Source organism: Rhinolophus hipposideros, assembly GCF_964194185.1.
Source record: "Rhinolophus hipposideros genome assembly, chromosome: 16".
In the NCBI taxonomy this organism is placed as follows: domain Eukaryota; kingdom Metazoa; phylum Chordata; class Mammalia; order Chiroptera; family Rhinolophidae; genus Rhinolophus; species Rhinolophus hipposideros.
Window position 1 is genome coordinate 8295931 of NC_138062.1, and position 14149 is coordinate 8310079.

Sequence of the window (14149 nt, forward strand, 5' to 3'; positions counted from 1 at the left end):
GGTTAACTATATAGTTAACTAAACTATAATGCATCAACTGGATAGAATACTACACAACCCTAAAGAACTGTTGCAAACACCATGCTGTATCAGGGGAAAAGACTGGATAAACTAAGTAAAAAAATGTAAGAAACAAAATAATACACAAGAGTTATGTTTATACTTATTCCTAGAAATATGCAGATAGTTATCTAAATGCTAACTTTGCATGACAACGAGTGAATTAGTCCTTGTCTTCTAAATGTAAAAATGTATTGATTTACTAATATAAAAAATATATATTGATAATAAGTTTGATAAAAAAGAATACTGTCTTGTTCAAGATTTATGACTAGAATCACTAAAGTAAAAGATACGTAACTTTAAAGGGATGAGAGGATCACAAAATACAAACACAAATTCAGATGTTAAAGTACATAAGCAACTTGATATGTGTTGTCACAAGAATTAGGATATTATAATATGGACCTTTTAGAATTCATAAACAATGCCCTCTTGTAGAATGTCAGCTCTATCCCCAGTTTGACTAATCCTTAAAATATAAGGCTGAGCTAATCCAGAATATCTGCATTCCAAATGTTTGACACTGGAATTTATCATGAACTCACTGTGGATGCCTTTTAAAAGCTGAGCTGAGATATATAATTTTTATAAAGGATCACATGACGGTATGCAGACTATGCATTCTTCTGAAATAATCTTTCCTTGGATTAAGCCAGAAAAATCAGAAAAGTACACATCATATGGTCCACCTTTTCAACTCCATCTACTCCTACATTCAACCCCTCCTTCTGTCCTGTTAGAACTGCATTTACTGAATGGCTCTTGAATTAAATATACTGAAGCTGTCAGCCTATAATGAAAGATGAACTGTGTTCCCAGTAAGTATATTGTTCGTTATGCAGCATCGTGCATGAGGGCTGACAACAGAACTTTATCTCAGTCTCAGTATCAGAAATTATGTTTTTCACAAACAACCCAATTAAAAAATGGGCAGAGGACTTGAGGAGACATTTTTCTAAAAAGGACATACAGAAGGCAAGAAGACATATGAAGAAATGCTCAACCTCACTAACCATCAGAGAAATGCAAATAAAAACCACAATGAGATACCACCTCACCCCAGTCAAAATGGCTATCATCAATAAATCAACAAACAACAAATGCTGGCGCGGATGTGGAGAAAAGGGAACGCTAGTGCACTGTTGGGATTGCAGATTAGTGCAGCCACTATGGAAAACAGTATGGAGGTATCTCAGGAATCTGAAGATAGAACTACCCTATGATCCAGTAATTCCACTCCTAGGCATCTACCCGGAGAAATCCAAAACTCCAATTCAAAAATCTGTATGCACTCCTATGTTTATTGCAGCACTTTACACAATAGCCAAGATATGGAAACAACCGAAATGCCCATCGGTCGATGACTGAATTAAGAAGCTGTGGTGCATTTATACAATGGAGTACTATGCAGCCATAAAGAAAAAAGAAATCTTATCATTTGCAACAACATGGATGGATCTAGAGAACATTATGTTAAGTGAAATAAGTCAGAAAGAGAAAGACAAGTACCATATGATCTCACTTATATGCGGAATCTAAAGAAAAGAATATGTGTATGAACTAATCAGAACAGTTTTGGGGACACAAAAAACCGAGAGTTGTTAGATGGGCGGGGGGGAGGGGGTTGGGGATGGGGGGAAGGGTGAAGGGATTGGGGGGCGGCTGGTGACCACAGGATAGCCTCAGGGTTTTTTGAGAATTACTTTGGGGAACTTATTCAATAGTGTTTGGGGATTTTGTTGGGTGTCCGATGGACATGTGTCCTGTTTGGGAGACCACCTCAGGGATGCTGTGGATGCCTGGTCATGGCATTGCCAACTACACAAAATGGAGGCGAGCAATCTACTAGAGAAAGAGTTCAAAACAATGGTTATAAGGATGCTCAAGGCACTTAGTGAGAACTTCAACAGAAAGATCGCAAGCATAAATAGGACATAGATGCCATAAAAAAGAAGCACTCCGAAGTGAAGAATACAATAACTGAAAAGGCTGCACTAGAAGGAATCACCAGCAGACTAGATGAAGCAGAGGATTGAATCAGCGATTTGGAAGACAAGGCAGCAGAATACACCCAATCAGAACAGCAAAAAGAAAAAAGAATCAAAAAAAAAAAAAAAAAAGAGGATAGTTTAAGAGACCTTTGGGACAACATAAGTGTAACAACATTTACATCATAGGTGTACCAGAAGGAGAAGAGAGAAAGCAAAGGGTTGAGAACCTATTTGAAGAAATAATGACTAAAAACTTTCCTAACCTGGCAAAGAAAATAGACATACAAGTCCAGGAAACATAGAGAGCCCCAAACAAGGTGAATCCAAACAGGCCCACACCAAGACACATTATAATTAAAATGTCAAAGAGAGAATCCTAAAAGAAGCAAGAGAAAGGCAACTAGTAACTTATAAGGGAGCTCCCATAAGACTGTCAGCTGATTTCTCAACAGAAACTTTGCAAGCCAGAAAGGATTGGCAGGAAATATTCAATGTGATGAAAATAAAGGACTTACAACCAAGGACCTACAGCCAAGGATGCTCTACCTAGCAAAGCTATCACTTAGAATTGAAGGATAAATAAAGAGCTTCCCAGACAAGAAAGAGCTAAAGGAGTTCATCACCACCAAACCAGTAATACAAGGAATATCAGAGGAACTTCTTTAAGACAGAAAAGAAAAAGAACAAAATTATGAATAATAAAATGGCAATAGCTACATATCTATCAACATTTACTTTCAATGTAAATGGATTAAATGCTCCAATCAAAAGACACAGGAGAGCTGAATATATAATAAAACAAAATCCTTACATATGCTGCCTACATATAAATGTCAAATAATTATGGTGTACCCCTAGAACAAATATAATATTGTATGTTAGCTACATTTTTAAAAAATAAAAAAATGAAAAGAAAAATTACATAGAAATTCCCACTTTTAAGGAATTTAACATGCTGTCAACATTCAGCCAACTAGAGCTCCTGACATATAGAAACTGTCCAATTAATGTTATTTATTACATAATTCCATTTTCATTTCATAGCAGTATTCATAAGCCACGTAAATGCACACACATGTGCACACATGCACACACACAAATAACTACTCATTTAATAATTTTGACTATCCTTTCATCATAGTGTTTCTAATGCCTAAACATCTCCTGGACAGTTGTAAGCCAGAAATATTTTAATAAATGAGTTACTGAACAGTGAATTCCTGGTATCAATATATTTATGCTAGTACATGTTTTTTAATTATATGCTGAGGAGAAGTTTGGTATAGTGAAAATAAAATGTATTTTATAGACAGGTACTATCAAACTGCTGATAGCAAGGTACTATCAAAATGCTGATAACTAAAAGATACAGACACTAGATATCAGAGACATTTTACTTTCTGAGGTTTGCTTTTCTCTTCAGAACTTCTTAGTGTTGCTATGAGGATTAAATGAAACAGTCTAATAGAGCTTGGTCCACAGAAGTTCAGTAAATGCTAATGCTCTTACTTTTCCTCTCCCTCCCTGACAATGCATATTCTTGCAGAAGCATCACAGATGAGCGAGTGTGTGTGTGTGTGTGTGTGTGCGCGCGCTCGGGTGTGTGTAGAAAGCCTAATCCACTCAAAAGATATTACCACCAAAGGACTATCTGTATTTCCCCCTATAATTCTCTTTACTATCCATAACATAACTTCTATTTTTCCCTTAGCTCCGACACTTGCAATCTGACCAAAAAGGAATTAAAAAGTAGAGGGAGAGGAGATGAAGGGAGGGAGGGAGGGAGGGTGGAAGGAAGGAAGGAAGGAAGGAAGGAAGGAAGGAAGGAAGGAAGGAAGGAAGGAAGGAAGGAAGGAAAGGAGGGAAGGATAGAAGGAGGGAGGGAGGGAGAAACAAGAGAGGGAAAGAGAGAGGGAGGGACGGAGGCGAGCAGAGAAAGAGTGGTTGTCTCACTAGAAAAAAAGGAAAGCACATATTAACTACTAGATATGGGCAGGATATGCATTCAGAGTATTATTATGTAATGTTCAGATACATGTCACCATTCTTTCTTTGAAACCACTGACTGCAAAGTTGCTAAATCCAAGTAATTACTAGCTCATTAGATATGCATGGTGCTTTTAGGGTAACAACTTGAAGAAATCACTGGCTCCTGGGTAAAAAGACAGAAAACCTGACTGCATCCAGCCATGTAGTGCACAGAAAGCTAAGTTGTATGACCATGGATCACTCCCAGATGCTTCTCACACCCGTGCATTCTCCAGCATGCATGGTGCATTCCATGATGGAGACTTTGCTTTGGTGAGCTTTTCTCCACATCTGACACAAAGGTGTTCAATCTGTGGTGAATTTTTTTTTCCTCTCCATCCCAACCCCCTCCCCCATTTTATGGAGGAATAAAAATCTAGTATTAACCCATGAGACTTTTGTCCAAGGTGATCTTTCCTTGACCTTCTCCATTTGTTTCATTCTTCCTCTGACAAAATACCTCCTCAGCCCGACTCCCAGGTCTGTGTCTCTGACACAGGCAGCATGTTGTTGGGAAATGCTCACTATAGCATCTGCAGGCACTGCACTGGGATGAGGTATCAGATGACAGGCTTTCATCTGGATATAATTTATCTATTATATCAGTACTTTATATTAAAGAAAGTGCACCAGTGTGAAAATTGAAGGGAAAACATATTTTGGCTAAGGGATAACCTGGAAATTATTAAAGTCAAAAGCTTACAGGTCAAAGGGTAGCGGCTTCATATTATTAGAATAATATGTTAATGTTTAAGTCATGTAACCCCTATGGGTCTTTGAAACACCTGCGATGGAAATGGTTTTCACACTATTATAATGATAACAAATAGACTGAGGTTTGCTGCTTTACTTTTGAATCTATTCATGTGACTGAATTTTATGAGCCGATAAAATGTACTCTAACATAAATATAATAAAGATTCAGGAAAATACCACCCTAAGTCAATTTTCTTTGAAACTCTGCTCTCTCTCTTTTTACTGCTACTCCCACCTCAAGCTCCATCTTAACTCTTCCCCTCTTTCTCTTCTTCTCTACTTAGATTTCATTTGATACAGCTGTTGCTGGGGGAATAGAATATGAGTTTGCCACTGGGATAAACTAGAAAGCATGTTAGATGCCCTATAACATACTTTGTTATTCAATAAAGACGACACCATGAACTAGACTCTGCCCTTTGCCCAACAGTATTGCAGAAGGTATACATCACCCCTCAATAAACAATACATCATTTATGTCCGTTTATTCCACTTTACATTTTTAGCATTAGTGTTTGAACATAATTATGTACACATGCTTACACACATATATGCTTCTCAAGATATGAATCTCTACCAAGTATTCCCTAAGCCATATAATGCCAAGAAACCCTCTCAATTCAAGGCACAGTTACAGACTTTCATCTATAACTGGTGAAACGACCTCAACTGCCATTCCCAGAGGTGAGGTTCATCAGATGACGATAATTTGCATTTATTATTTTAAATACAGATGTCAAATCCCTGAAATTCTTTTATGTGCACACAAAATAGAGCATGTTTGTGGGAAAAATGAAATGATTAAGTTAGCTTCAAATTTGAAATTCCAAGAAAACCAAAGAAGTAAAATAAAATCTACAATAAGTGCATCCTTAAGCCTTAGTGAGTCAGCCCACTGATTATTAAGAAACCATGTTATAAACTGAGCTGTATCTTCCAAAATTCATATGCTGAAGCCCCAACCCCGAATGTGACTGTATTTAGAGATGGGCCCTTAAGGAGGCAAGAAAGGTTAAATAAGGTCCTAAGTGGGATCTAATCTGAGAGGATGGGTGTCCTTATTAGAAGAGGGAGAGAACGCAAAAATGTTTCTCTCTCTCTACATGCACACAGAGGAAAGGCCATGTGAGACACCGTGAGAAGGTCAGCATCTGTAAGCCAAGAGGAGAGGCCTCACTAGAAACCAACCCTGATGGCACCTTGATCTTGTACTTCTAGGCTCCAGAGCAGTGAGAAAATACATTTCTGGTAAGCCATCCAGTCTTTCATTACAGCAGCTCTACCCTAATAATACAAACCAGAAGTCTTTTTAACTTTCCAAAACACGTTATCATCACAGAGATAGAAAGAGTCTTGAGATCAATGAAATTCAGTTGTGAAAAATGATATTCATGGAGAGCATCCTGAAGGACCTCCGCCAGGAACATTCTTCTAGAAAATAGTCTTTATATTACTGTTGAGACAAGTGAACAGAGGTGTACATTTAGAATCATTGTTTTGGTCCCTTTAGAGTTATGGCATTAATTTGCACTGAGGAATATGATAAGAAATCATATCAGGGAATGAGGGAAATAAGTGCAGTGTGTGAAATTGTTTAACATCTCTATCGTAGACTTTCAAGAATATGGTCTTGTACTTGTCATTATGATATCCTAAGGGACAATATTCTCTCAGGTCTCAATCACAGAATAGTTTCATCCACCTAAACAACTTCTCTGTTCATTTTACAGTGTCGGTGACTCGTTTGACGATCATGTTTCTCTCTCTTCCTGTATTTCCTGTACTTCAGTTACCAGGAAGCTTAGTGCCAACCTTGAGGTCTGTTTCTACAAGTTCTATAGGTTCTCAAAGTATGTTTTGTGTGAACCAATCATCCTTATCTATTCTCTCCTTCTCATTTTCCTTTCATATATATTTTCTCAAATATTTAGTGTTTAATGCATTTTGCATGCCATCTCAGATTCTTGTGGAACGATGAAGGAAACAAGTGCATAGGTATACAGTGTACATCATCTCATCGAACCCTGGTTCTTCGAGGTGGGGAACTTAAGGGATGTGCTTCAGGTTAGGCAGTCAGAGTGTGGCACAGATGAGATTAGAAATTTAGTTTCCTCTCACTCAGTCTACTGTTCATGTTCGTCCCCCATAAAATTGCCTCCCTGGGCAGTGAATGAAGAAGAAAATTCATTCAAAGGGAAAAATATTCCCTTGGTGCATATAGCTCAGGGTTTCTCAACAGGGGCAAGACAAGCTCTAACTATGTGGTGGGTGCCAAACTGTCCCCATATTGAAGAATGTTCAGCATTCCTGGTCCCTGTCCATTAAATGCCATTAACACCCCGGTCACTGTATTAACAGAAAAAGTCCCCTTCTATGTCCTAAAGCCCATTCCCACATTTTTGGTTTTTATTTTTGTTATTGTTTCAAAAGAGAAACAAAAGAATTAGAAAATACTTCCCTGATCTAATGAAAAATTGAGTTTTTAGGGGAAAGTAAGGATCAGAGTTTAAAATGTATGCATTGAAAAGCTGACATTAAATTTCCTCTTAGGAAAGTATGGTAAAGTGTTTGCAAAAATGACCACAATAGTTTCCCTCACTGTTTCATGCTCTTAAAGTTGTCCCTTCCCACAAAGGCTTTGGCCTTGGCCCTGTGAGCAGTTTGGCCAATGAGACATTAGCAAATGTGACACAAGCAGTAGATTAAAAAGTCACTCATGCATTGTGATTTTTTGGAATGCTGAGACTGCCATAGACTAGCTACCTGTAGGATGAGAGGCTCGATAAAGCATATTCAAGCTATTCTAGCTGAGTCCTGCTCACCCCCAAAAAACCAACCAGTCTACCCACTCTTGACAAATGAATGCAGTTGTCCCAGATCATTCAGCCACCACCCAACCTCCATGTGACCACAGACACATGAGAGCCCAGTAGAAGTTATCCAAGCCAGGCCAGACTTAAAACAATCCAGCTGACCAACAAAATTCTGAACTGAATAAAATGGTTTTTGTTGTAAGCCACTCAATTTGGAGGTGATTTGTTTATGCAGCAAAAACTAACCAACACAGTAGAGAATTGGCTTTAGTTAGGAAAATCAGTTGAAAACCCATAGGTTTAGAAACAATCCGTAAGTTCAACTACTTTGGTGGAAGTTGGAGTTCAAAGTGAGCTAATAAGAAGCCCAGCCCCTACTTCCTGTGTTATCCCCAGGATCTTCTACCTCCCCGGGTTTTTTTGGTCTCTTTTTGGACATTTCATCTAGTCCTTGATCCTCTTTTGCTCTGTCTCTTTCTGTGCCTTCCATGCCAGCTTTTTTTCCTCAGGTCCCAGCACCCCTCCATGGTCATGGTGCTGCTTCTGACTGGCATGGCAATTCTGTGTTCTTCTCACTTGGCTTCTCTTTCCACTTTAGGTCTCCTGGATCCAAAGTAATAACTTGTGAAAAACATTTTGGTTTTGGTGCTGAGCCCTCCCAAAATTTCTTACAGACATTATCTCATCCATTTCTCTTGAAAGAAGGTGTTCCGATGACAGAATGGCCCCAAAAGCTATTCGTACAGATTTGGGGGTTTATGTGTGCCTGGGACCTCAAAGGTGTCGATCACGTCTACTTGGGATGAAAGATGGATGTTCTTAGCTATCAGTAAGGACCAAAACTTCTCACATTTAAAGAGAGGGGACAAAATTCCACCACCAGCATAAAAAATGTGTTGCATTTTTTAAAAAATGCTTTGCTGTTCAACAAAGAAAGGAAACATAAGAAATGACATCTTACCATTTTTCTTTTAAAAATAAAGAATTCCAAATTTTTACTTCTTCTAAAACTTAGAGGATTTTAACTCTAGGGACATTATTGTATTCTCATGCCCTCCTAGAAAATAAATATAGAGTCAACTTGCTCTTACTCCCAAGTCTGTGAGCTCCTTTGACACACACACACACACACACACACACACACACACACACACACAGCATTTCCCCATACCACACACCAATTTGTTCAGTCTTCTTCTGTGTAATGAGTAAAGCACACACTCTGGAGAGGAGACTCTAGCTATGCAACTGAAACTGCCCTGCTCAATCCAATGTGATAAAGTGAGAATGGGGATAAAAAGGAAACTTTGAGTGCCTCTCCTCCTTCCACAATCCCCTCTCCACTGTTAGTGTTGTCTCATTAGAGTTTTAACCACTGTGACTTTAGGATCCGAGAAATGTCTGAACTCGTAACACGGGTAAATATTAACATTTTATTAACTTAGTAGAGGATTCCAGCCTGAACAGATTTCTTTTTCTCTCTGCTGAACATATGTTTAAAAGATTATAGGACAAAAAAAATTTAACTTGAGCCTTCAGTTCCAATAAAGAATGACTCACTTGTGTATTTTCATAAGACATAAAGATTATTTCACTTTAACTACACTCGGCTTCTAAACCTTAGTTATGGACCTATCCTTATGCAGGTACATGTAAGTCATTAATCTGCAACCCAAAGTAAAAAGGAAATACTGACTAAAAAGAAAATGAGGCAGAAAATCAAAGTATTTTATAGAAAGAAGGAAGGAGTCCCCTGAAAGTGCTGTCTTGCCTCCAGACCTAAGGCAGGACTGAAAGGCCTTCCAAGGACATCTGGACATATCCAGAAAGATGGCGGCTCCTGTGAGGAGGGGGTCTGGCTGCCACTCAGACGCAGAAGTCCCCGTAACAGGCTGTGGCTCCTGGCCCTTTCCTCCAAACACAAGCTTTTGCTTTCTTTGGTAACTTTGCAAAAGTCCTTTACCCCTGACAAAACAAAAAAGGTCTACTGATTAACTGTGGTTTATGGAACACTCACTTTTTAAGGTATAAAAGAAAAATTATTTCTCTCTAAAGAGTAAATCTTATTGAAAAACCCCAGGCTGTGGATTGGTTTAAACTGCTGGTCGGTTTTCTAAACCTCTTTCAAAAGAAGCTACAGCAACAACCATGATAGCAACACAACAGCCATCTTGATAAACTGCTTTCTTCTCTTCACTATCCAAAGAACACTTGCTCAAGGTCCATCAGGCACACACAAGTGAATTACTAGGAATTACTCGGACTCTACAACTGTATTCTTACTTAAATGTCTTGAAACCCTCGTGACTAAACATAAATACAGGAACATTACACAACAGGTGATCATTTTGACCAATGTGATACTATTAACATAAAATCTTTCCACCTAATCATCACAGTCTCCACGTTTTATCTAAATATCAGTTCAAAGGTTAAGAATAAAGATGTTAGTAAGAAAAATACCCATTTTCTTTTTAAAAACATCTATTAACCTCCTTTTCCTACTACAACATTCTCTTTGATACCAATAGCCACCCCCTGGGATACTCACATATTTATAAATTAAGGGGACAAGGTAAATTGCAGTGATCACTATGTGAGGAGGAACAGTGGAGGCTATGAAATCTTGGAACAGAGAATACATTTCTTCCCAGAAATCACTTCTGGGATAGAAAAGAGGCATCAAGCCACAGTAGCTTTTATGTCTGTTGCATCTTTGAGTGAAGAAGGACTTTACAGACTCTTATTAGGGTTTTCAGCTTAACTAATCATTATTCAGAAATCTTGAATCATATTATTAGCTACCTGCTCTCCATAGTTCTTTCCTCTAAATATGAAAACTACATGGTTATTCCAGATTAATGGAATGTTTGTAAGCATTATTCAAAGAACCCAGATTCAAGCCATCCACAAAAACTAATGGAAAATAGTTGAAGATGGAGCTTTTAGGTAGAGGAGTAAAGTGATTGTAAATAGAACTGATCTGGGAGAAAGGTTTTCTTCTCTTTGTTTTTTTTTATTATTATTGATTTTTATTAAATGTGTTGGGGTTACATTGGTTAGTAAAATTATATAGGCTTCAAGGGTACATTTCTATGATACATCATCTACATATTGCATTGTGTGCTCACCACCCAGAGTCAGTTTTTCTATCATCACCATATATTTGGCCCCTTTTTCTCTCTTCTACCACCCCCTCCCTTGCCCTCTGGTAACCACTAAACTTATCTGTGTCTATGAGTTTTTGTCTGTTTGTTTGTCTTGTTTATTGCTTTCAGTTTTATATTCCACATATAGCAAAGTCATATAGTTCTTGACTTTTTCTGTCTGACTTATTTCGCTCAAGATTAATTCTTGTTGAACTCTGTCTTTTCTAAAGTTCTCTCTTGGCTCACTTCATCTTGGGCAGTTGGCACTATAAAACAAGCTCAGGGGAGACTCCCACTTAGAGAGAGTTACCTTGGATAGCCAACCAGAAACACGCTTAGAGAGAGGGGCTTAGGACCTGGGGAAAAAGAATCTAACAGCCTGATTACTGCTACCTACTCCAGGCTTTATACTAATAGGTCAAAAGGCATCCTGAGGCTGTCTCACAGTCCAGCACATTTCACCAGGCAAGACACCAAGCAGTAACTTGGGCCCGTATCCCTCTTTAGTAATGGAATGTTTATTGTTCTGGAATGTCCTTTAACAGATATAGCTATAATTACAGATGTAACTGGAGATATAGCAATAGACACATCTGTAAAAGCTCTCTTTGGATTTCCCTGATTAACTGACAGTCTCTTTCCTCTCTACAAAAGATACTAGCAAATATTCACCATTAACTGAAGGCTCAGCGCTATACTCCCCACCCCACTCTAGAAAGCCAGAATACTTCTGTTCTCACCTATTAAGTCTTACACATATCAAAGTGCAATATGCTTGTTCTCTAACCTATTTATACCTTGTGCAATGAATTTTATTAAACATAATCTAAACTGAATAAAAATGAGTGCAAAAAGAGAAGTTGTTTCAATAAAAATTAACGTAAATAAAGGTGAATAGTTTGAAAACACTACTGAATCAAACTGGTATAAGAACAAATATGAAATATTGGTAGAAAATCATGAAAATCTAGGGAATCCTGTACACAGATTGTTTCACAGTGTGTAAAGTTGTGCTCTGTTTTAAGAAAAAAAACTGAAATTCTAGATCATGTTCTATTGGTATTCCCTGTGCATAAAAAATAAAATGGAATTCTAAACAGAAGACATCCTCACAAAAAAGGTTTCGTCCCTACATAAAAGTTTGATAGATAAAATAATACTAAGTTAAAATAAAATGTTTAAAATAGATATGCATTATTTTAAACATTTTATCATTTTCTACTTTGATTTTTATTTTTATTAATAAACTATTTCAGAAAAGAAGGCTTTACTGTATCTCTAAATCTGTGTCCATCTATATATTTCTAGATAATGTCTCTGGGTCCTAACTGAGGTAAAGATGGCACAGTAAACAGCCAAAACAAGCCTTGTCTTTAGCCAGATGCAGTGAACGCAGAGCTATGTTGCTCAGATCCCTCCTCTAGAAAGGACTGAGTGCTCGGGGCAAAGAAAGCTGTTGGCTGGCAGCCTTCAGCAGTTAGCTCTTGAGGGTATTCCTCAGCTTTAGAACCAAGGCCACATTCTTCTCCAGGTGGCATGTAACTGCGGACTGGTCGAGGCTGTGGTACGAGGACCTAGGCATTTTAGCCCAATGCAGAACTACTCCAGCTGATGACTCGTGCCAGAACTCCCCAGAAGGGTGGCAGACACTTTAACAGGCCTGTTTCACAGTCTGATGACTCACACTGCCCAATTCTCCTTCCTTCCTTTTGCTTTCATGAGTGTTAGACCCAAATAAACCTTTTGCACTCCTAACTCCATCTTAAAGTATACTTCCTGGCAAACCAAACGAGCACACTATATAATGGCACAACTAACACAGAATATTCCACACTTGTACATATTGGCTTAATTTATGCCAGGTTTTTCTCACCACTTACTGAACCTACCACTGGGAAAGGGCATTAAGGGACAGTGAGTTCATGACAATAAAGGAGCAAGGTTACTGACTTCCCACAAAAGCGGAGTTCCAGTCTAGCAAACATGCCTTGGATACCTACCTCAATAGATTGCCAGGGGTCCTGAGCTAGTAATCAAACTGTGTTGAATATTGTATACCATGTCCTGCCAGAAGATTTTCAGGAAACAAGCCAGATTTTCTATCCAAGTACAAAGGATCAGTTTCATATATTCCATGGGAATAACCTTTAACAATTTCTTCCAAGTTGCGTTGAGAAATGCTGATAGTTATAGCTGAACTGACTGAGACCCTGATCAATAGTTAACACAAGATTGGCCAAACGGTGCCAGCCCCCCATACACATTTAAGCTATTGTGTAACACAAATGGTATATGGTAGCTGCTCCACAGTACTTTTCTCCCTTTCCTTGTCAATTTTGGATATTAATGATTCAATATAAGTTTAAATATATGTATCATGACCTCCAGAACAGAAAGAAATAAGACTCAACCATGGGAAAAAGGGTGACTCAGCTCTGCCAAGGACTGAGTCAGACATGGCTGTTGAGAAGAAAAGAGAGAATACATGTTCTGATTTACTTTCCTCTCTCTCCTGGGCCTCTTCACACCTTGGCTAGGAAAAAGCCAAAAAGCAGAACTCAACAATTTATGTAGCACTATGGAATTGAAGGAAGGCTGGTATGATATATTAGTATAGCCTAGGGTCTCCAGATTGAAGGAGAATCTGGCTTCTTCTATACAAAGAATAGCTTGGACTGCCAAAGAAATTAAATTTGAAGCTTAAAGAATGTACATGTAAAATATCCACCAATGATACTGAACTCCTTAAGTGGTAAATCTCCTACTCTGTGAGAACTTGGGTACATGGCTTATGCCCAAGAGATCTCTTTTGGGAATGCCCTTTGGAACTAGATAATCAGTTATTTCCATCCAAACTTTTTACTTTAAAACCTCATACTGAGATTAAAATGTAAAACAAAAATTGAGACAAGGACTTCCTACTGTTATGGTAATCACTAAAAAGGGAGATATTTAAGAAATTGGATAAGAGTGTTTCATGATTTATCATTTTCCTTGGTAAGTATATGACATTTTTAAAGTCCTAAAACAAATGGTCCTCTCTGTACATAATTTGAGTCAGCCATTGTAAAATCTATTTATAAGAAAGTAAAAACAGGTAGAGCCTGATATTTATACCATAGCTAAAAGCAAGAACAATAATTTGGGGAGTACCCAGATTCTACCAGAATCATTAATAAAAAAGTCTCTCTAACTTCTATTCACTGTCTAATTCCAAAGCCATATCCACATTGTTAGATATTTGTTATAATAGTACCCCAAATCCAGTACCAAAATTTGTATTAGTATCCAATGCTGTGTAGCAAATTGCCCCACCACTTAGTATATTAAAAAGCAAACATGTATTATG